The sequence below is a fragment of the Lepeophtheirus salmonis genome, chromosome 7 (genome assembly GCF_016086655.4).
Source record: "Lepeophtheirus salmonis chromosome 7, UVic_Lsal_1.4, whole genome shotgun sequence".
Lineage (NCBI taxonomy): Eukaryota > Metazoa > Arthropoda > Copepoda > Siphonostomatoida > Caligidae > Lepeophtheirus > Lepeophtheirus salmonis.
In genome coordinates this window covers 24,197,996-24,222,556 of record NC_052137.2, presented here as the reverse complement: position 1 = coordinate 24,222,556, position 24,561 = coordinate 24,197,996, and positions in this window count along the sequence as shown.

The window sequence follows — 24,561 nt, the reverse complement described above, 5'->3', positions numbered from 1 at the left end:
ATTTTTAGAGTGAGTTACATTCTTTGCAATAAATTACAATAACAAAAAAAGACTCTCTGCGAGGATGGAATACAAGTCACAACCCCTGTGAAGAACTTCGACCAGGTCACACAAAGACTTGTTAAAAAGGTATGTATATTATTTAAAAAAAAAGGAATTGTACCTAATGAATTTTTATGTTTTAATGTGCGTATGTAGTTAAACTAGGAGGCTCATAGAGTTATGAAATACATAGTAAATGAATTGATTGCATGTTGTATTTTTATAAAGAGACTTTGTGTTTTTATCATTTATGGTTGTTTATCTCGCTAATTTTTTTGTTGAGCTTTAACAAATCCCTAGAATTACAATTGTAAAAATAAGCATAAACAATAATCTAATAAATTATTAATAAAAAAGAACAAGATTAAGATACAAACTCTTTAATTTAAGATCCCAAAATTGTTATTTTGGTAAAAGGATAATTAATCAGTGTTATAAAGATTCAATGTTTAAAGGGTGGGCAAGCTATCGATACCGCCCCTTTGGAGCACTCTCTTGGGTAAACACGGGCATTTAAATAGCTGATTGTTGTTGCTGTTAGATAGCTTGTTCAAAATTGCAAAAATTGAGTCATTAGACAAATTCGTTGTTGTAAATATTTGAAAAAGGCACGGAGCCCTCCTTAGAATCCGTTCCGGAAGTGACAACATAACAATTGATTGAGAGCCAGGTGAAGCTCTGGATCAACATGGTTGGTAATAGGAAGCCTTACGTGTGGCATCAGGACATGGCTTCCTGCCACACCTCGAAAAAAATTCTCAAATATCTCTAACACAATTTTGACGACTTCATCTCGCCTGATTTAAATCCAATGGATTTTTTTGTGTGCGGCGTGATTGAACAAAGGATCAACCGAGCCCCCTGCAACACCAATGACAAACTTATAAATCGGATCAAGGAGGAATTCCAATTTTTGCTAAGGCACCAAGTTTCCAAAACCTGTCCGCATTTTCGTCCTCGGATAAAGACTTTAATTGAGGCTGGATTTGATTTCATTAAATAAAATAAATCAGAAATTATCAAGCTTTCAGAATCTGGTATTATTTTTTAATTTAATAACTGGTTTGGAGAAAAAATTGAGCTCAAAGAAAATCATTTTCGCGGCACCTATAACTTGTGCACCCTCTAAGTACTTTGTTTAATTATTAAAAGTTTATTTTCATTGATTATCATGTAGGGTGGATAGTATTGGGTTTTGCTCTGAAAATCTTGAACTGATCTGAGGGCTTTATGATTTTTAGTTGACCAAAATAATTTGGTTTTGAAAAATTTCGATCTGGACTGGTCATAAAGAAAAAATTGGTCTAGACGGATGCAATAGATGAATTGTTGATGAAGTCATTTGTGTATCAAAATTATGAATATCAACCTACAATAACGTCATATGAAATTAAATGGGCTGCATAAATAATATATGTATGTACAGCTTATAAATCAGAATAATGAAGAAAATCAGTCCACAATTAAAAAATCGATTAAATTTCGGTTTACGTATTTTGTATTTAATTGAGTTATATGTTCAAGGATTATTATGTCAATAGATATGTATTAAAGTTGAAACTCGGTCCAAGGCCGATTTTTCTTTTCTTTGGTCTTAAGTGATTTTTTTGGACCGATGTTATTGGTCTCACAGTATTCTTCGGTCTCCCTCTAAAGATCAATTTACTCCCCATTCCAGTTATATGAGGTGTACACAAACTTCTTATGACGTCACTGTGGTGTGACAGGAATATAATTCGGGAGAAGGGGTTGGTTTTATAAGTTTATTAAAAATTAAATTTTTTACTCCAGAGCATAAAAAGATCGAATTACCTATATTTACAAAAGAATTCCTAAAAAAAAAAAAATTTAAACGTTTAATCATACTAATTTTTTTGTTTTCATATACATAATTTTCCAAAAAAATCTTCATATGGGGAGAGGGGAAAATAGGTTGCGAGAATGTAGATTACAATAATATCCTGGGGGAAAAGGAATCACTTATGAGTTCAATTAATCAATTATTTTGAATATTAAGGATCTATAAATTTTTTTAAATTTCCTTACATCTAAATTATTATGAATTATCTTAGTAAAAATCATAACAAACGATTCAATTTTTTTTTTTTGTATATTATTTTAATCTATATTTACACAACTTGACCAGCCAGTTATACTTAAATATCTCAATAAATATTAAAAACTAAATTGACCAAAAATAAATCAAAATCCATTTTTTTTTATAGCAATTTTTTAAAATTGAAATATTAAGTCACTTCCATAACTTCACTTAGGCTATAAAGAACTTGAAGAAAAAATAAAAAAGATATTAGCTTTATTTCATATGGCACAGAATCGTGGTTAAACCACTATCCAATGAAAGTTTTACTGATCATATTTGTGTACTACGGCTTAAATAAGAATAAAAATGTGGGTTCCAGCTTGTAGGCGCTCATTTTGTTGCATAGTGTTATAGATATTTCTTTGACCGAACTCATCAAAATCCCATAAACAATGAACCTATAATTGATGTTTACGTTTTTCATACTAAATACAGTCAAACCTGTATTAAGCGTTCAAACTTGAAAAACTAAACTAAAGATGAATTAGTACAGGTGGACACTTAAATCCGGCCTGGTATTTTGGAACAAATCAAAGGTTGAAAATAATGGATAAAATAATATAATAAAACCATTCTCTTGAAAAGCCTTTAAAATGAAAATGGACTTCTTTATGAGTTTTTCCAGACACATAGGTATATTGAATTTGTAAGTCCTGGCCACGTAGAGGAATAATACACTTTGTTATTACAGTTTCTCGTTTAAAGTGGTTTTTATGAGTTGGAGAAGACATTACCAGCTACTCATCCACGGAGATTGGAGACCTATAGGCTTTAATACTGTAAAATATCTGCGTGGAAACTGGATTTAGCCTCTTAGTGGTGTGGTAAGCTAAAATCAGCTGACTGTTTAACTAGATTTAACTGTACTCATATGACAGCGCATAATTTTAATAACCAAAAAGATATACTGTGACTTGAAATGTTTTAATTGACCTGCACATGATCATAACAGCTTTGTGCCACCTTAGTCTAGCATATTGCATAGTACCATTGATCCAAGGTGTATTTGTCATCTTATAGTCCTATAGGGAAAAAATATATTAGTAATCCATCAACATAAAAATTGTCAATATATTAATGTGTTTATTTGAAAAAAAAAAACATCAATAATATTAATCCAAAATTTATTTCTTCATAACGAAAACTTGTATCTATAATCCATGGTTAAAAACTTTTTAGACTCTGGATTCAACCACTCCATTATATGCTTGTAAATGCATCTATAATTTATAAAACCAAATAAATGGTGAGGTTACACTAAGTCCGTATTATCAGGTGCTTTATCATAATTTATTTGATTTTCTATCACACCTAATAAAGCTAATAGGATCACGTAATAATTTAAGTGAGACGGAGCCTTATGGTCAAAAAAAAAAATATATAGTGTCGTCACACCTTCTTAAATTTATGATAAATTTTAATTCATTGAGGCAAGTCTAGAATAATAAATAATGATTTACAATTCGTGACATTAAAAACAAACTCTTTGTGTTTTGTCATTCAACTTTGTTTTTGTAATGAAGAAATCTGAGGAATTAGTATCCATTCAAGTCTAATGTCAAAGGTGTTGTATTCAATATTCATGTGGAAACTAATTCTATTTAGAACAATTTTAATTGGGCATGAGTGTTGTATATTTATATTTCTTTGTTTACAAAAACGATCAAGTGTGCCGCCCCCTTGTGGCAATATAATACAGCTCCCTAAATCAGGGGTGTCAAACTCATTTTAGTTTGGATGCCAAATGCAGATTAATCTGATCTCCAGTAAATCATTGCAAAAATACATCAAACTAAGAATAAATAAATTATTCTTCCTTGTATTAGTAACTAATATAGTTGTATTTCTCACTAAGCTGAGTTTCATAATGGCGCCGAATATTTTATTGTTTAAAGAAAGAAATTTGCTGCAGGCATATCAAGGATACGGGGTTTTCATTCAACTTTATGAACATATAAGACAATATAAGTATCACAAGAGTGTTGCGTTAGTCCTGATTTATTCGGTCCATTCCAGTCATAGGACCGGTCCTTTCAGTCCTTGGGGCCGGTAATTAAGACCTTCGGTCCTTCGGACTCTCAGATTATAAGAAAGTTATAGTGAATTCATTCGTTTATTTTAATAATGCAGATTTATCTCTGGGACTGTACAAAACCTCCACGTGAACTGGATTTGGACATCGGACTGCATGTTTGATCCCTAAGTAATATTATTTAATATATATATAAATTCTAAATTGTATTTGGGGTGACAGAAAAGTAAATTAAAAAGGAATTACATTTTTAAATTGGTATTATTCCTGTAGCAACTTGATTCTAACCTTTTGACATGGAGGTGATAAAACTCTACTCTGCACCTATCAGAATAATACGTACGTACATATACGAGTATGTATATTATTATATGTTCGTCCCTCTCCTAACTGTAAGACTGCTCTTTTAAAAAAATGAAATGGCGTGATGTGGCGTGGTGCAGCAAACTAAAGATATTTGATTGATTTTTCATGACTCACATACGGATGAAGTGAATTGGTTCCAAAGGGAAGTTATTTAGGTAATACTTTGCAGATTCATTAACCATCCTGCTTATTCAACATTTTCTTACCTTGTTCATTAAATCTCACATCATTATATAATCAACTTACGATATTCTAATAAAGTATTTGTTTTCTTCATAAATAATTCCACCCTCTCATTATACACTCAAAAGTGATGAGGAAATAGAAGACTTGTTGGTTTAGCTCAATTACTGTATGCTGATTTGACTTAGACACGCCGAAATTAAACACAACATACCAAGGTGGACACAAAGGAAAAATGCAGGAAAAACTTTACAGGCGCTTTTACATCCATGTCCGCCATATAGATGACTAACAGTAGTACGAGGCATAGCCGGATTTATTAAACGTTGACGAACAGACACATTTTGCTATAATAATATAGATGATTAGTTCAAAACAAAAAACTCTCCGTTTTTCATGAGCACACTCACATGTAGTAACTCAATATTTAAAATTTATCTCCTCAAGAATAAAATGATAATAACAACAGATTGAGAAGTTGTTTTTAGTATGATTTGATGAGCTAGAGAGTACTTAAGCTCGTTCCTAAACGTCACTTTAATTTTGTATTTCCTATAAGGTTCTGCCCCATTTTTAGGGAATTTTATATGAGCTGAACTAAACACCTGCGAGATTTCATCAATTTTTACATAATAGCGTTTCATATACTAAGCAACTCTAAATCACAGAGATATATTAAACCCCTTTTTTTTTTGTTATACTACGATATGCAAAACGTTTTGCAAGTCTTCATTAATATGACTACATTGTTATTTCTTCGATCAAAAATATGTATAGGATATACGTCAGGGAGCACTATACACTGTATAGACGGTCTATACTACATGCATGATTTCATTAAAATAACTACATTATTATTTCTTAATTCGAAAATGTCTTTTTTTTTCTTTTTTTTCAAACATCCTAACATACATTTATGCTTACTGATAAAATTTGTTTTATTAATTAGATGGGATGAGTTTAATCAGCCAGTTATCACTTATTTCATCTGTACTTCAAAACTCCCAGCCATTTTAGTTTCATTGTGTTAATAGAACCCAAGCAGAGTGCATATGTGTTTCATTACTCTACTGTTCACGTTTATAAAAGAACATGCTGACTTGAAGCTTTACTAGATGCCAGAAAATCATAGGAATGGGTTGTAAAAGCTGAAGAACATAATCGTACGTTTACTATAATACAGCAAGAAATATAAGTAAAGGCGATAACTTACCAACTAAAGGTCAACCGAATATCGCTTATCAAGTTAAAAAAAAATCGCTACTTCTCTTGAATTTACACTTCGACCAAAATTACATAATATGTAATTTTGTGGTTTTTTATCCTAAAATTCACCATGTCTACATTTATATTGGATCCACTATAGTTATATCAGTTTATTCCCCACAAATTCTATTTCAATCCAACCTGTCAAAAGTTTCAACTGTTCCTGTTGCCAAGGACTATCAGTAAACAAATTATAGTTTGAGTTAGAAATTATAAAATTAACTAAACTATTCAATGTATTAAATTATTAGTTTCATTTGTGTTAACAAAGTAAGACATCTGTGTTATTAGTATAGTTGTTTTTTTTCTTTGTTTCCTCCAAGGAATCCAAATTTGTGGAACAAATCAGTCTGAAATGTAGCAATGGAATATCCAAGCACATTACTCTGATTTTTTTTTTTTTTTTTGCCTCTAAAAAAAATTAAGATGACTGTTTTTCACCGAAAATGAAAGAAAAATCTCATTGCCTTTCTCTTTTTTATATATCTCTCTCCTCCCCCCTCCCTTCTGTTCTCCTTGTGTCTATACACCCTCTCTCTGTCTCTTTTCTTCTACCTTCATTCTTTGTTTCTATTCCAATCTTTTCTGTCCTACATCCTCTACTAGTAAATAAAAATTCAAAATATATATTAGTTGATGTTAAGTAATCCGTGATAAACTGACCTCGTTATTAAAGACGTGATTATCCTGAACTTTTTGACAATAATCTGAATTATATTATAACAATTGTAGTATGAATTTTGAGACCATTGGTTTTTTGGATGTTTACTACAAAGAGCTTGTTGCAAATGTTTCATATTTTAATTGTCATTCAATACATGACTTCTGAAATAATGCAGACTTGAAGATACAAAAAAGACAAGTTTATGGTAAATGCATCACTCTCTATCCTCCTATTTGAAAGAATCTGTCGGCTCCTAATTTTTGCTGTCTTGCATTGAGTTTAGAATCATAAATTATCTTATAATAATTGATCCATTTATACTTTTTTTAGAATTCGTTTGGTTGTGAATCATAATAGAGTATTATTTCTTAACTTGTATAGATCTATGAAATAATACTCTATACCTAATGCATCACAAGCAAACGTATTTCAAAAAAAATCATGAATGGATCCGAATTAGAATATGATCCTAGATATAAGTTCAATTTTATTCCTTTCGACAACGTTATATATATGCACTTATACCTTTCTTACAACCATATGGAATTGGAAACATTGACAGGATTTTTAGAAATACCCATCTTATTATGGTCATGCCCATTACAAATGTCTTTCTAAAAAGCTTTCAGCTGTCATTCGGCCTCTAGAAAACATTAATTGTCGAACAAAATGTGTAAAATTGTTGTTCACAAACCACGTGATAATTAAGGAGGGTTGCTTTAAATTCGTTCAGTCAAATCCGGATAACAGACACTGCTATTTTTCATAAGGAAAGTTGACTATATCCGGATTTTTTTTATTTCCGGGGTATATAAAATACCCCTATTTTTGAATACTTATGTAAATAATTTATAAAGGGATAAAACAGGTTATATATTTTTTTTTAAAGAACATGCATTCTTAAGTGTCTCAAGGTTATATGTATATTAGGGTGAGGCTTGTGCGAAACAAATTTATAACTGTTAAAAGATAATGCTGAATTTTACAAATGAAATAAATTAATATTTTGTATTTACCTTGAGAAGAAAGCAGATGAAATTTTGAAAAAACAGACAACGAAAATCACATTTTTGGCTTTTTGAATCTATTATTATTTTTTTGTAAAATATATTTTTTAAATTTAAATACACTGGATAAAAAATATTCACACTATTTTTTCGAAAAATTATTATTTATGTACGTTGACTATCAATACATATGTAATATTATGTTACTATTTTTTAGATCATAAAATAACTCTTTTAGAAGAGTGAACTTCAAATTCGTTTCTATTAAATCTGAAAAAATATTTATTTAAATTTTTCAAGAATTTGTTGGCGCCAGCCATATTCTACTTGTGTATGTATTCAGATACGTACTCAGATTAACAAAAAATCGTTATTATCGAACTACTAATTCAATTCTCATTTGATTCTCAACTCTCAATAGTTATTTTTTACAATATAGTAACTTTTGAAGAAGAAACAATCTTTAAAAAGCTTATAAAGAATGTTTCTCTAAAAAAAAATTGTCTTGTTTCAGTTGTACCAACATAATACAAAAATACATTAGATAGTCGAATAAAAATTGAATTCAGATAAAAAAAAATAACGATTTCGTTTTGATGATATACCATATATATATATATATAGACACTTAACTGGCCGCCCCCCCGTCAAAAAATCAGCACACCGTTTTATCCTGACCAGGTTAAAAAAAGGCACCCATGCAAAGTTTTAACCTCCTAGGACCAACGGTGAAGACACACACACACAAACTCTTTTATATAAATGTATACAGATTATCAAATGTCAAATAATTCGTAAGAAATATAGATAAGGGCATATTTTAAACTTTTATCGTAAATTATAGTTCGCCAATAAATAAAAATATAAGAATTTTTGTTCTTCTTAAAAATCGATGTATAATGAAAAAATTGAAAAATTGTTCAGAAAAGGAAAGATATTTCAGATAAACATCAAATAATATCTGTCAAATTTATAGGCAAACGAATTTCAGACAAATTTCAAAAAAACAACTTTATTTTATCTACAAATCCAATATTTCATTGTCTTCTTGCTTTTTTGTTTGTTTGTTTTTTTCTTCTTTTTTGGTACCGAAGTACAAATTAATTAATATTCAGGTTTGGCTTAATATAGAAAAACGTGTCAATATAGATATCTCCGTTTGAATACATTATACCTTATCGAAAGTAAAATCAATACATAAAATATGATGAGTGTAATAAACAAAAAAACTACAAAAAAACCAAGAAACGAAAAACCAAACAAAAACTACATACATTCCCGTAATGTTTCTTAAAATTGATTCCCTCTCTACGACTTCATTAAAAGATAGACCCTTGTATTCATTAAAAATGTCGCCAAGACAATTGATTCTCTTCTTGATCGAAGTGTATTGAATTTAATCTAATGTTTGATTTAGTGCCTCTTGGCATTTAATTAGAAGAAAGATTCTCAACGTTAAAAATTTGCTAATATTTCCTACACAGTTCCAGAATGAATTGATAGACTTCTATTAGTTTTTCAAGGTCTTTTCCTCTGACCTCATTGAATGTAAATCCCTCCCTAGCTTATTACTATCTCGACTAGTGAAGAGTCAACGTCTAGGAATCTTTTAAACCATGAGAAGATCAAACTTTTCCACATTGATTCTATGAATTTTTGGACAGGAGATTCTCTTCCAGGTGATTCGAGTTGCCTTGTAGGGTGTCAAGAACAGTTGTTTCTAATGTGGTAGGTATACCTTGTATACAGTTCCTTTTCTTCTATCTTTATCAGGTTATCGTCAACACATGACGGGTTCATCGATAATGTAGCACCAAGTATTTTTACCTCAGAAACTATCCATCCTTTGAACATTTGAGCAGAGTTAGATAAGATACCTTCAGTTCAACAACAATTATTATGTGTCAAATTTAAATGCAAACGAATTTCAAGACAAACTTCTACAAACTTTATTTTATATAGAAATCCAATATTTCATCGTCTCCTTGCTTTTTTTCACCTGAAAAAAAAAACCAAAAGTGCACTTCTCACTGATTTCTTAATTTTCCCTTTAACTTTTTGATTTTGAATAAATTTAGAAAACGTTCTTATTCGTGTAGTTGTTTTTGAGATGCTACTCATTTTTTGATTTATAACTCAACGCCCTATTTCGTCTTCTTGAGCCCAATAGTGTGGGCACCTATAAAAGACACACATACTAACTTTATATATATATATATACAGATTATATATGAATGCCAAATAATTGTTAAGAAATATAATTAGGAACGGATTTTAAATTTTTATTTTACAAAAATCTTTAGTAAAGAAAATATAAAATACCTTCAATACTTAAAAATATCCCTTTTCCAAACATTTAATCAGTTTTGTGCTCAATGCAAATATAAACTTAAATATATTTCAATGAAATTGAACAGATGTGTTTATTAGGACCATACAGAGTAATACTAAAAAAGGTACAGCTTGTTTGGACAAAATTGGGGTTTCAGCCTCACCCTAATGTACATTATACATTCATGGAGTCGAATTAAATTTCAAACTAATCATTTTCCCACTTCCAATTTCCTTCTTTTACCACTAAATAAAGCAATAATGTTTGATATTAATTACCAAACAAGATTTAACTAGGTCACCTCATGTATACAGTTTCTCCATATTTATGTATGCACAATTTACATAGATTTAATTTCATTGACTTTGTGGAATTATTAGAAACGGAAGCGAGTCAAATATATTATGTATGTTGTACATATGATTAAATTATGCAAATTTTAAGTCAATTTCATTATTACTTTACTTCTGAATTACCAATATTTTGACTCGGAATTATGTAGAGTCTGATTTTAGCCACCAACAAAGATTTTATGGCTAGGCCACTCCACAAGCTTAAAGTGTTTCTTCTTGAGCCACTCCTTTGTTGCCATAACTGTTTTGTTGGAAGACTCATTAAACGACCCATTATCAGTGCCGTTGCTTTTAGATAAGGAGGATGTATCCCAAGATTTCCAGGACGTATGGCCCTTTACATCCTCCTTTCGATGCGGTGAGGCCGTTCGTTCCCCTTAGCAGAGAAACACTGTGAAAATTGTATTTTTATGACAAAACTAACATGACTTTCCGTATTATCTCGGGAAGGGATGAACCACTTAGTGTTTACACCAGTGATAGGTAAAATCCCTCTTTTTTCATCCCACCCCTTTGCATCAGCTAAGAATACCTCTACACTAAATTATTCACCAGTACAATTGATCCATCCACAAATTTCAGTGTTCCCTGGTTTGATCCTATCTAAATATTTATTAAGGATGTGATTATCTTTTCTCTGAGATAGATGTGATGAAAAATTATAACGTACTAAACCCACTCATGACTTTAATGATGTCCAAATTATGTAAATGCGATTTCTTTGCATTTTTGGGTTTTATTTACATCTTTTTTTTTTCATTTTCGACCTTTATTTGCATTTTTAGGTAGAAAATGTGTAGCACTGCAATCGTTCTTACCGTTAGGGAGTTTATTCAGCAAATGCCTTACGACAGGAGCAGGACCATCGAGGAGTCCAAGAAGTTTTTGAGGATGCTTCTCTTGCCCATGACCACACCTAATAAAGTCAAACTTCAAGTTATAAAGAAGAACATCACTCAGCTTGAGGAAAGATTGCCTCTTGTCCATTATTAAGAAGGACTGTGAGATCCCGACCATCCCAAAGTTTTCCCTCAAGCTGGAGTAGATTCTCAAGAAGAGTCCATTTTATGCATCCTTTGAGAACTTAGAACAGATCAGGAGGATTGTCATTACCATTCTGGATACGACCTTTAAAAAATAGCTCAGAATTCATGAACAAACTACAGAGTTATAATATGCATAAGATTTATATTTGTAGAAATAATATGCTTCAATTTATCTACACACAAATTTTGAATATAATTGGATAAAAAATTTAATATGATATTGATTTAGAAGTGGGTCTCTTATCAAGCCACCTTTGTTTTGTAAATTTTTTGGAACGTGTCAAAAATATCGTGTCAACCCTGTATTTATATATTTTTTTTTTTTTTTGGGGGGAAGGGGGGCGCTTGCTTTTTGGAATTTTTGGGAAAAAAAAAAAAATTTGGTAATGTACATACATTATCATTGTAAAACAAAATTATAGTGAGTAATCTAATCATGAAGCAAAATCATTATAAACAAGATTATGATTGCTTTAATTTTCGTTGCAAGACAATATTATCGCGTGCAAATTCATTGTAATTGCATTATATTTGTGCAATCAAACTATTGAATGGTTAAAAAAAATTCCACCGTAGCCGGGTTTACAAGTAGTGCAAGTAACTGCTAGACCCCAAGGCCGATTAAATTATTTCCCGAAGTGGAAGAAAAATATGTTAAAATGTTTTTTATGATATAAATCGAAATTGGCTTGTACACGAGCGGTGCAACTGCAGAGCTAATGGGCCGAATGTATTTTGGAATATAACAAGGGACCCTCATGGTCAAGGGAGCGGCAGCGATGAAATTTAACCTGTCCTTGAAGACCAGCAGTTCACTTGCAAAATACACAGAGAAGTGGCGGCGGGAGATTTTAACTAGCGAATTTTGTTTTATAAAAATTTTCGACGTTTTGATCAAATGAAATATAACTTTAACTACGCTAGATTTATTCTTTTAAAAACTAGAAGCTAAATCCCATAAGTATAATCACGTCATGAGTTGTATTTAATTTATTAAACCCAATGAATGAAAAGATACAAAGTGTGTGTTAGAAGTAAAGTATTAACATTATGACCGTAAATATGCTTAAAACCTCTAATATTCAATATATGTACAATATACATCTATTAGAGGGCAGAAATTGGGGTGTTATGGTCTCATAAATATAATTATATAAGTGCTCATTCAAGCTTGTATAAACATACTTGAAGAATATATTTATATACACATATATTGAAAATTTACTACAAATTGTTTGCTATAAAAATTATTTATTTAAATGAGAAAAAAAGTCAAGTGTGATCACTAGTGTACAAAATTCCAACTTTTTTTGCCCTTGGATCGAGATGGTGTGTTCCTTATTGCATTTGAGCCAAAGAAACTTGAAAATAACACACTGGTTTAATGGCATACAGAGTGTTTTTTGAATTATTTTATGTACCTTTTTGCCTTGAAAGATCTAAATAAAAGAAAAAAGAAAATAATATAGTTTTTTGGTAAATGTTTTTAGAAAAAAAATAATATTTTTAATAATTTCTACGCATATTTTTCTGAATCAGAGAAAATTCCTCATAAGAACAAAAAAAAATGACGTACTGGAATAGGCACTCGATATAAATTTGTGTTTTGTATCTTAATTTGTGCAAAAGTTAGGGTCGATTATGTTTTTTTTTTATCTTTTGCGTTACCTTGACCTTTATTACAAAACATAAAATAATATAATGTGAAATTGCTACAAAGAGTTGCGTTGTATTAACATAAATAAGGATTGTAGCTTAAAATTAGAACTCCTAGCCAAAATCTACACTTAAAAACATTTACACATTCCAACAATCAAATAATCATAAAAACGTTCACACACTAAATAAAATAAAACATAAAAATCAATCCATTTGTCTCCCTCGATAAAAGCTTTCATTCCTCCGAATAATTGCTTTTAAAGTAGTTCTATATTTAGTTGACCCTGACAATTTATATTTGACAATGTCAATAGCAAAATCCCAGGAATCACCACCCATTCTTGGTATTTTCAATAAAAAAGCACTATATCTTGTTGCTTGAGGACAAAACTAATGCTCTTAGGGTTTCTCTAAGAATTGCTTCTCAAACCTACCAATTCATTGCAAATAAGAGCTTTGGCACTCAAAAGAGCGATATGTATTGCCGGATTTTCTGCACTTTTTCATCTTTGCCTTGTAGGCAAGCTGAACAAAATTGTTACCTTTAAGGTATTAATGTTTTCCCCTTCCATATTTGACCTTTGACATTGACTTCTCACAATTTAATGATCTCCTCCTGTAAACATGTATAATTTTCATACAAAGTTTGATCAGCACCGATTTGTAAAGTCTCATACACTCCTCATTTTTGAACACATATGTATTAGTGACTCAGAACCAAATCTAACCAACTAACTAACGATCAAACTAAATAAATAACAAAGGCAAAAACATGACCTCCGTTCAACTTTCTTGGCGAATTTAAAAATTGATCCTTTCTTTAAAAGTATAACACACTCCTCATTTTTGACCACAATCACAAAAATTATAAGTTTTGTGGGGAAATAAAAACAAACAACTTCATAATAATAAAAAACAGCACCTTTAAAATCTATATATTTTATAAATTATATAAGATTTCTAGATGGAAAACGTATTTTTACCCTCGCCTCTGTTTGTTTGTCTATTGGGAATAAAATCATAATTAAAAGTTACAAGAGGAAAGAAAAAGATGTCACTCTACCGAGTGTCCATGGTAAAAATTTTAAAAAATAAGAGAGCCTTATTGATATTTTTTTATTTCGTAAAGTAATGTTACCTTTCTGTTTCAGAAAGTGATAAAAATAAGTAATCATAAATCCATTGCACTTTCACTAAACTAGTTGTATTTCATATATATTATTTAATCAGAAGATTATATATAGTCACTGTAAGAGGCCGTTCAATTTAGAGAGGTCAAGGTAGCACAAAACGCTGAAAAGACATAATGAAACAAGGGTACAGAGGTCTCATTCCTGTCCTTATATTGAATTGATAAAGATACTTTTGACAAAATGGCCATAAGGCTAGGTTTGTCCTCTACTGAGTGCTCAGTCTAGTTATATAGGCATATATATAATCAATAAGCTATTAAGGCTTATTGATAATATATATAATGTTACTCTTCGGACCAGGGTTGCGGTGCCTTTTTTGGTAGAATCGGAGTCAGGAGTAGGTAAATTTGTACCGACTACAAAAATCTCATTATGTGAATAAAACTTATGTATAATCTAAGACCTGCATTGATTGCTTATAAAGTTTTTTCCTTCTAAATAATTATAAATTAAACTATGCAACAACAATCTTATTGGAGCTTGGTCTTGGAGCGCACACTGGCTGAATGCCACATTTATTAATGTTTTTGTCGAACACGAAAATGACTATTAAAACTTTCAGTATTTCCTCTCCAAAGTACTTTTTTTCAATCAAGTTTTTATGGTATAACAACGAGGCAGCGCCAAATTTCGACATGAAATAACTATAAAAATGAAAATCAAAGTAAATAACAAATAAATATAATCATTTCAGTATTTGAAAAATGATTTATTCAGTACTTTATCAATGAAGAATGTATATAACCACAAAAAAAAAAAATAGTAAAATGAAAGGCCTACTTAGAAACTAATACAATTGTTCTTTTATTTTATCTTGGAGTGTTTTATATCCTATCTGAAGTTATGGAATAGACCTTACATTTCAATTTAAAAGAAAATTGCATTTACAATAAGGTTTATTTTGATTGATTTTTGGTCAATTTAGTTTTTAATATTTATTAAGGAATTTTCAGGGGTTTTTTTTTCGTGTTCTACGGCTAAAATAACAATTATAAATGTGTGTTTAAGCCTGTGAGCCAAAATACTGTTTCATGGTGTTATAGGTATTAAGTACTTGTTATATATGAAACTTGAAAATTTACTTATTTATAAGTTTACTTTACAAATTTCAAACGTGCTTTATATTCTATACAATAACAATTCTCGAACATCTCTAAAGTCTATATTATTATGTTGGTTAGAGCATAAGCACTAGCCGTGCTAGTTCATTACTTAGTCTGTTGAAGAGTGAATACCATCGGAGTAAATGGTAACGTTGCAGTGAGTGGTTGTGTGCATTGTCGTTGTTGGTTAAAAGTGCATAAATTATACTCAGAAACTTATGAATGCAGATTTTGATATATTTCATAAATTGTTCATTTTGTTAAATATCTTAAATTCCCACTATTTTCTTTATATCTGGCACAATTATTTACTACATAGAAGTAATAACTACCTATTGCTATTCGTTAAATATATATTTATAGTCTTGAGACTCAAATGACTCAATATTACTTATATAGGCTATAAAATAGACTATGTTTTTTTGTGTTGGAGTCGGAATCGGGTATTTTATGTACCGACTCTGCAACCCTACACTGTACACCACAAAAACATAAATTTCCATGTTTCTCAAAGTAGAAATCAATTCAATCAAGGACACAACATCTCAATCCATGTGGAAAAATCGGATAAACAGTGAGATTCACTTTCATATTAGAGTAAATATCTCTAAATACTCATCAAATGATGTATGTGTACTCATATATATTATAATTGCCCTATCAACAGATTGTGTACATCTGTGACGCGAACATTAGTCAGAAATCAGCTGAACATTGATACATTTGTCGTTATCTTTAGTCGGACTAAAGTCTGTAGTTGATTATTCCCTACTTGTATTTTATTCTTTAGAAAAAGATATTAGAGGATTCATCAATGTCTATTAATAATGGGAGTTATATATTTACTCGTATATACATATGTATTGACGTTAGAAAAGTCTTTACACGATTGAGTTAAAGGATCACTTTTTAAAGGTCAAAACGTGTATTTACTCATCTGTGACTTAACGAATGCCTATATGGTCATTTGAAAGGGGATAATGTATTAATGATTAAGGTGAATGGATTTTGCATAAACATACACACATATATTCAATCTAATCTAAAGTTAAAGCTATGTTTTCATGTCTTACTAATTAAAGATGAAATATTCATTGTCTGACTGAATAATCAAATATCTCGCTACTAATTGCTAAGGAATATTTTTTTTTACGAACGATGCAATAGGTCAATTTTTGGTGGTGCAACAGACAAAGTAGAACCATGCCTCATTGCCTTATGGACTCTTCTTAATTTCCCATATCGTTTGTTGTAGAATCTGTAGGTCCATTTTTGGTGGAGTATCGGGCAAAGAGCCAAAGTAGAACTAGGAAAGCATACTACCCGAAATACACAAACAAAGATACGGACAATGGGGAAGAGTACATAAAGCAATTAGTAACAAATAGTTCTAATTTTCCCGTTGCTCCACCAAAAATCGACCTAATAAGTCAATTGGTACATCAAGGATGTAAAGTAATCAATGCCCAATGGACACATTTCAATATTTGCCATAATTTACATGGGCAGCAAGATATGGACTTGAGAAGTTCCTGGCTTTCATAACCTCTGTCAGAAAGGAATGTTGGGCCCTTGTGTATGAGGGCAATCCCAAGTCGTTCTTCACGTCCCTCCTGATGGTGCTAGCAGCTACGGAGAAGTCGTTGGCGGGGTGATTAATCGATTTGGTGGGTTCCTCGTTGATCTTCTTTACCATGCTGGACAAGAACTCTGAATCCTTATTTAAATTGTCCCCTCTACTTCCTACTTTCCTAGAGAGGTATTTTCCATCATTCTTTATCTTGATCAGCTTGAAAACTAGGCTTCTAGACCATTTCACAATGTCCATAATTCTCACCACCTCAACTTCAGCATCTAGGAGATCTGAGATGCACTGCCTTTTGGTTTATTGCTCACTCATGATGACGAGATGACAAAATGTGTATGATATTTTGTTTATGCAAAAATAATGACTGAATCAGAATGTCAAAAAATAATCACTAAATATTCATATATTAAAGAGAAACAAACATTAAATTACAGTCCACGTTTTGCTGGGCAACCCTGTACAATGTAGATGTGTTATAGCCAGCTCAAGTATCATGTTGTATCTTAAGTCCTAGATTCCTATCAGTTTACTAACAAGATGCCAAATTATAAATGAAACAAAGATTAACATACTTATCCCAATTATATTTAGGTATGGACTTTACGAGTAAGTAATAATATATGTATGATCATTGGCCTTCTTTTATCAAATACTTAGTGAATTAAAATTGCTTGTATTTTGCGTATGTTAAAAAAAAGAAAACTAAAACCAACATGGTAACTCTGACAATTTGAAAAATGTTTGATAGAGAACAGCTGAGCTGTGATGACACTTTATTATATCAGCTACAATCAGCTGTGACAAGGGAGAAGGGGGGAGAAGGAAATAAGCAAGGACATTGGCAATAATTTCTCCGATGTCGACCTCAATTCTACCCTCAGTTCAGCAAAGACTTAAACTTATAACTCTGTAACAAATCCTCAATGTTACTCTTTGTCTTTTATGAGCACGCATGAATGTTCAATCAGGTTTTGAATATAATTGAATACAGTAGAAAAGGAAGTTCACTACACAGGAGTTAAATAATAATGACAATAGCCGAGAGGGGAAAAAATCATTCTTCAGATTACCAATTCCAAAAAAACGGGTGACTTACAAAATAAACACGATTTTTCTCACTAATAATACTAGAGGTCAGGGCCATCGCTAAATTTTTTCTTGGAAGGAAGGCTGTAGAATTTTTAAGAAAATATTTTTATGTGGCTTTTCTTTGTCATATTTCTGGTAATTTTTAAAAACTGACGTTTTTAAATAGAAAGAATGCTTTGTTATACTTTTAACATGACTTATCCCCCATTGTAATTAATTAAGTTCATTTTTCATTAAATGACTTTTTTGTAGAAATAAATATTAATTTCCATCTTTTTCTTTTTTCAATTCTCATGGTAAAATCCCATCCCATTTTTTCAGACTTAAATATGAAATGATCTACTTTTATGATGGACATTCCGATTTTTTGCCAGCAAAAATCCGACTCACAAACAATTTACAGCAGTTACAGCATCTTGCAAGTAACCTTTTAAACCTGCTTTGGTATTTTGGAACAAGTCATAAGTTGAAAAAATAGATAAAAGAATTCAATAAGGGATACAATTTACGTCTGGGTAGTAATGGGATAAAACTCATTCTCAGAAAGTGAGGGAGGGAAAGACAGAAATTTTGGGGAAACATTTGTTAATGTTCAATCATACAGTGTGCAAGGTAAAATCGTAAAATTTAGATAACAAACAAATAGGGTAAACATTTATAAGAACGAAAAGTAGTGTACGATATTGAGGGTTACTCACAGACTTCTTTATTTATATATATCTTTTTATTCTTCAAAATGATTACCTTTTACTGCTAACATGGCCTCCAACCTAAGCTTAAATTCTTTGCCGCACTTCTTGATGAAGGCTTTGGACATGGGGGCCACCTTTTTCTTGACAGAAGCATTGAGGTCATCCAAATTTTGGTGAGGAGAAGCAAAGGCTCTCGTTCGACTACATCCAAAATGGAATAGGCAAGGGAGTCTCTGAACTGTCGACCCAATATACTTTAACCAAGTCAACACTTCCCGTCCTCTCTTTACGGGGCCTTAGTAGTTGTTGAAAGCAGTTCCGGATACATTAGAGACCTTCCAAAAATCCTTTACACACCTTCTTACATTAAGAGCCTTGGCATACTGCTCTATCGACTTAACAGGACGTATGGTGATTGCAGTTTACACGTCCTCCGTGATACCGATTTTCCGGAATCTACCGCTGCCAGGAGACCTCTCAAGGTTCTCACCTGAAGCCCCCATACTTTTAATATTGTAAAAAATATTTCAGGATCACCCTACAACCTTCATAATTTCCTAGACACTCACATGGATTTGGAGAAAAACAGACACCTTTTCCCTTTTCGTCTCCATACTGACAACTGTTTATTTTTGAAAGTTTGTTTCTATTGATTATTAACCAGAATCTTCCCAACTTCTAATAAAGGAAAAAATTGAAACTAGTATTTTAAAATAGTTACTCTAAAATAATCTTGATTTATTTAAAGTAAGTCAACAAATTAAGTCTATATCCGGCCACTCCTTCTTTGTTTTGTACTCAACAGTTCATGCACGTTTAGAAAGTGTAACCTTAAAATCAAATTCATCTATGAACCTATATAGTACAGGGAGCGGAGATCAAATTGTCGCCAAAATATTTTTCTACAAAATACAACACAAAATATAAATTTTTTAACTTTTTTATTAAAAATTAAAACTATGACGAGCATATAGGTATAGAGTAGCCATTTATTTGATATAATCACCGTTGGCATCAATAACAACCTCAATACGGCCTCTTAACCGACCGCAGGCTCTTCTGACCATCTCATTGTCTATGTTGCCGAATACCTCCTTGATGGAATCCATCAGGCCGGCCTTGGTGCTATGGGGATGTCTGTTGGTATGTCTCTCGACATAGTCCCAGACAAAATAGTCCAAAAGATTAAGGTCGGGAGAGTTAGGAGGCCACAAATCCTTGGTTACGACGTCATAACAGTTCTCGGTTAACCACTGCATGGAGATTTTGGACACATGGCAGGGTGCTGAGTACTGTTGCCACACCCAGGGCCTGTATCCGGCCTTCATGGACCTGGTAGGGTCATCCTCAACCATCTTCTTCACCTTGAGAACAAAGTCGGTGTCCCTGACCTTCCTGTCGGCGCCCTCCTCCTTGGGTGCCCTCTTTATGGTGGCATCAACATCCCAGGTGTCCTCTAGCTTCTTACGGATACGCTGAATAGTCCGTAAATTCACTCCTAAGGTTGAAGCAATCGTTGAATTGGAGATTTCACCTCCATTATTAACCTATGCCATGACTACGGCGGACCTCGAAAGCTCCTCGTTCCACTTATAGCTCTTTATCTCCTCATATGATGACGGCATGATGCTAACTGAACTACGTATCGTCAGCTGACGAGAATAGCTTTCCTATTTGGTAACCGGTTTTTTATTTGATAATGTCGTCTTCAAGTTATCAAGGTTTAAAGTAGGCAACAATTTGATCCCCGCTTCCTGTAGCTATGTAATCATTTGTGTGACCGCTGTCCGGATATTGCAAGGACGCTCTTAATGCAGTATTTTTATTGTTTTTTGTCTGGACATTGGATATGACTACTTAGTTCGGTAAAAGGCTTCAATTAGGTAGCCGTTAGACCATGTTTGACTTTAATTGACAATTTAAAAATGTTTTTTTTAGTTTTTTTCTCCTGGAATATTTGTATACCAAATGGTAATAAATATTATATAACATGTCATGAACGCATAGATGTTATGTATGTAGGTATTTAAGGATCATTACATACTATGGAAAGCTTCAATAGTAAATCAACAATAACCACCGCTACCACATATGAACTTTATAACTCATTCTATGGAATGTGATGCTCTTCTGAACGCTTATCCGTTATCAAGGCCCCCGAAGTGTTAGAGTAATCCCTTTCATTTAACGGATTAAAGGAATACATAGAGTCATACTTTAACCTTGTATGACCTTCACGACTATTTTTTTTTCTTCTTCTTAATATACCTCAATCTTACTAAAACAAAACAACAAAAAAAGATCTCGCCTTTGTTGCAAAAAATCTAAATACAAAGTTGTATCTATAAATATAATTCAGGGTGAGGTTAAATGATTTTCTTAGGTTCATATAGAAAAACGTCGAAAAGGGTTATTTGGTTCTCAAATTTGAAATTAAAAAAACAAAACACAATAAAAAAAATGGAATTTTTATAGTAAACATTATACATATTACATTTACTCCATCAATTGTCTTTGAAGTCCATATACATTTCCTTCTCTAGGAACGACCAAGATACGAACTTACAAACATTGAGTTCAATAGAATAATTTTTGCCAAGCACGCTGACCATTGGGCTACATTGTTCCATCGCCACTTTTGACGTATGTGCAGGGGCCCTATTTTGCTGTAGCAACACATTTTCATCTGGAAATATTGTCTTCACCCATACGATGAACTCTGCCCTTAGAATGTCTATGTAGTCATCCGCAGTGAGACGGTACCCAGTTGGGAACCAGATGAAGGGAGCAACACCGCCGTTAGATACCACAAAGCCCAAAGACATTACACTGGTTGATTACTTGTTGGTTGTAAGAATTCTCCTCATGTTTGCATCATTTCTGTATACACAGTGGGTCTGGAAATGCTCATTTGGCAAGCATTCTGTACCACAATCATCCCCGCACGTAAGAGTGTCGAGATCTTAATTCTGCTGTCTCTTTCTGTGTTCATCTTAGACGGGAGAGAGAAAAAACCAGCAATAAAGACTGCAGCTTATTCGCCCAAGAATCCTTTGTATTTCAAAAAGTTTCTTGAAATAAATGGCACAAACCCCTCAAAAGAAGGTTACCTTTTGTAAAGATTAAAAATCCGATCCCGGTACGTCTTCATGTAAATCCTCTGTTAACCCAAACAGCACACTTATCATGGTTTTGCTCTAATTATAATTTTACTAAAAGGGAGGAGAATTGAGGTATATTGTACACACACAACAGAATACTGCACATGAGACGCTAAAAACAGGGCTGCACCTTCATTGATATTGCATCTACGTGTTTATAACTATATCTTTGTAACCGTTGGATTCATCAATAGAGATAAGTATTAATATTTAAATACCAATTAGTGTTTCTCTTCTATCTAATTAGGGATCATCTTGAAAGGTTATCTTCCATAATGTGATAAAGAAACTGTTCAATTCATTTACACACATTATTACAGTTTTAGTAAAGGCCAAATGATGGAGTTATCTATGTATCATGTTGCAACGCCTCGTAGGGGGCGTTCATAGGAGAATATTTTTTTATTTTTTGGGAAAAAATTATGATATGACTTTCTTTAATTTTTTTTTTTTTGTAAGAAAAACCTTATGCTTATAAAAAAAACTAACTATCATCATCATAAAAATAGAATATATATATATAGATATATAATAGAATACTATCTAGTATTCTAGAAGTAAGGGCAAATTTTTTCTAAGGAGATAAACGAATATGTAGCTTTTGTCAGACTAAGGACAAGACGAGAGATCATTTTCTTTTTGAACACGAGACGCTCTGTCGAATATATAACGCCATCGGCAAATTTTTGATGGAACAATTTGTAATTGTTTTTTATAACATGGAGAAAGATGATTTTGTAGCCTTTTAAATTGAAAAAATAGGTAAGATTATCAATGCAGCTATTAATAGGCTCAGCATATCTTGTATGTGAAACGTGCTTCTTCAGACGGATATCTCCGTTGTTTTATCCGTCCTGTTTTAAAACGGATAGTCCTTTTATGAACAAACTCTACAATTCAGTGTTTTTTTGAAGTTTTTATTTTTGTGGGACAAATGAGTTTTTGTTTTATTCGATGCCTTGGGAGAGAGAAGAGATACAGCCCTTCCATACCATACCTGTGGACGCCCTTGCTTAGTCAATAGTACATATATTACTCTAGTAAACTTACTTTTCTATTTACGATTATAACTAAAGCACTTTTTAATTGAGTAATATATAATATCATATTATAAATCACTTTATTTTATCATTACTTTCTATTCAAATAATTAAATCGACCAAATACATAGAAATGTACAATTTTTTTTTAAATTACACAAAATAAGTAAAAAATTATGGAGTTGTCTCAAGCTATTAAAAATTGAATCATATATGAATAGGGGATTTATGAATTGTTAAAAGATGTGGAGAAGTTATATAATACAAATATAAAATGTAACATAATTTAATAATCCTTTGAGTCCATGTATCTCAGGATTGTTTAGTTCATACCTAGAGGAAAGAGATTTTCTTTTTGATCTGAAGGCATAATTGCATATATTATCAAAAGAGTCTCATATTATCGCTTCCACTTCGAAGTCATTTCTCCTCTCATTGTTATGATATATTAAGAATTACAATGAGAAAAAATATAAATTTTTATCTAATTATCCTAATTTTTTTGTCCCTACTCGATCCAAAAAAAATTGTACTAATCTAGCCATTTCATTGGGATTTTCAGTACATATTACTAGATTTTAATTCAAATATACGTGTTTATCCATTTTATTGGAGCCGGTACTTGCAACAGAGTTACTTATCACAAAAATACCTGTTAAAAATATTTTCCCAACTCCCTCCCTCACTAAAAATTGTTCCATTTGTCGTGAGAGACTGTTTGTTGTAGCGTGGAACAATAGGAAGAAGCACAAAAATAATTTATTTTCTTGTGTTCCACGTTTTTTGTAAATTCTTGAACAAAATTGTTGTCATATATTTTAGTTGAAAAGTATTCAAACACCGATTCCAATTTGGATAACGGAACTGATACCTTAAATATTAGTATTTCGACATCACTAATACATCAAGGGTTCACGCAACAGAGGGGCATTTTTTCCTTCTAATTACAGTTATTAACCCCTCCCACTGTGTTACCTGACTAAAGCAAAAATATACTGATTATAAATTATGAAAATCAGGTGTATTTGTTAGCTCATCCGTTTTTAGGAAAATTGTTTTTTTCCTGAGCTGTTGTCATTGTTATTTAATTTCTGAAGAGTGAACTTCCTTTTCTATTACATTCATTTATATTAAAAACCTAATTGAATTTTTGTGTATGCTTATATAAGACGGAGAGTAATCTTGAGGATTTGTTGGGGAGTTATAATTGTAATTCCTTGTTGGAGTCAGGGTCTAAATTGATGAGTCATTCGTACTCCTGTCCAAATTTATTCCCTTATTCCCTCCCTCATCAAAGCTGATTGTAGCTGATCTAATGAAAAGTAATAACAGCTAAGTTGATCTCCTCCAAAATATCCTTCAAATCGTCACAGTTTCTTTTTTATCAGGCCCTAAAAGCCCCCAATTACTATCATTAATGATTATTTTGTTGTCAACTGTCGATATTTATATTTCTTTCCACCTAATCAGTACTCTGAACGTTAATTAGAAATATTTAATGCAGTTGTAAACAATTTCTAACTATTATTATTAAATTATAGCTCCGTAGTTGGTATGAATCGGCTACCTACCAATGGATTTTGGGCCTTTTATCCTCTCTTTTTTTTCTTCTTTTTTTATAAAAGGTTGCGTGATACAATACAG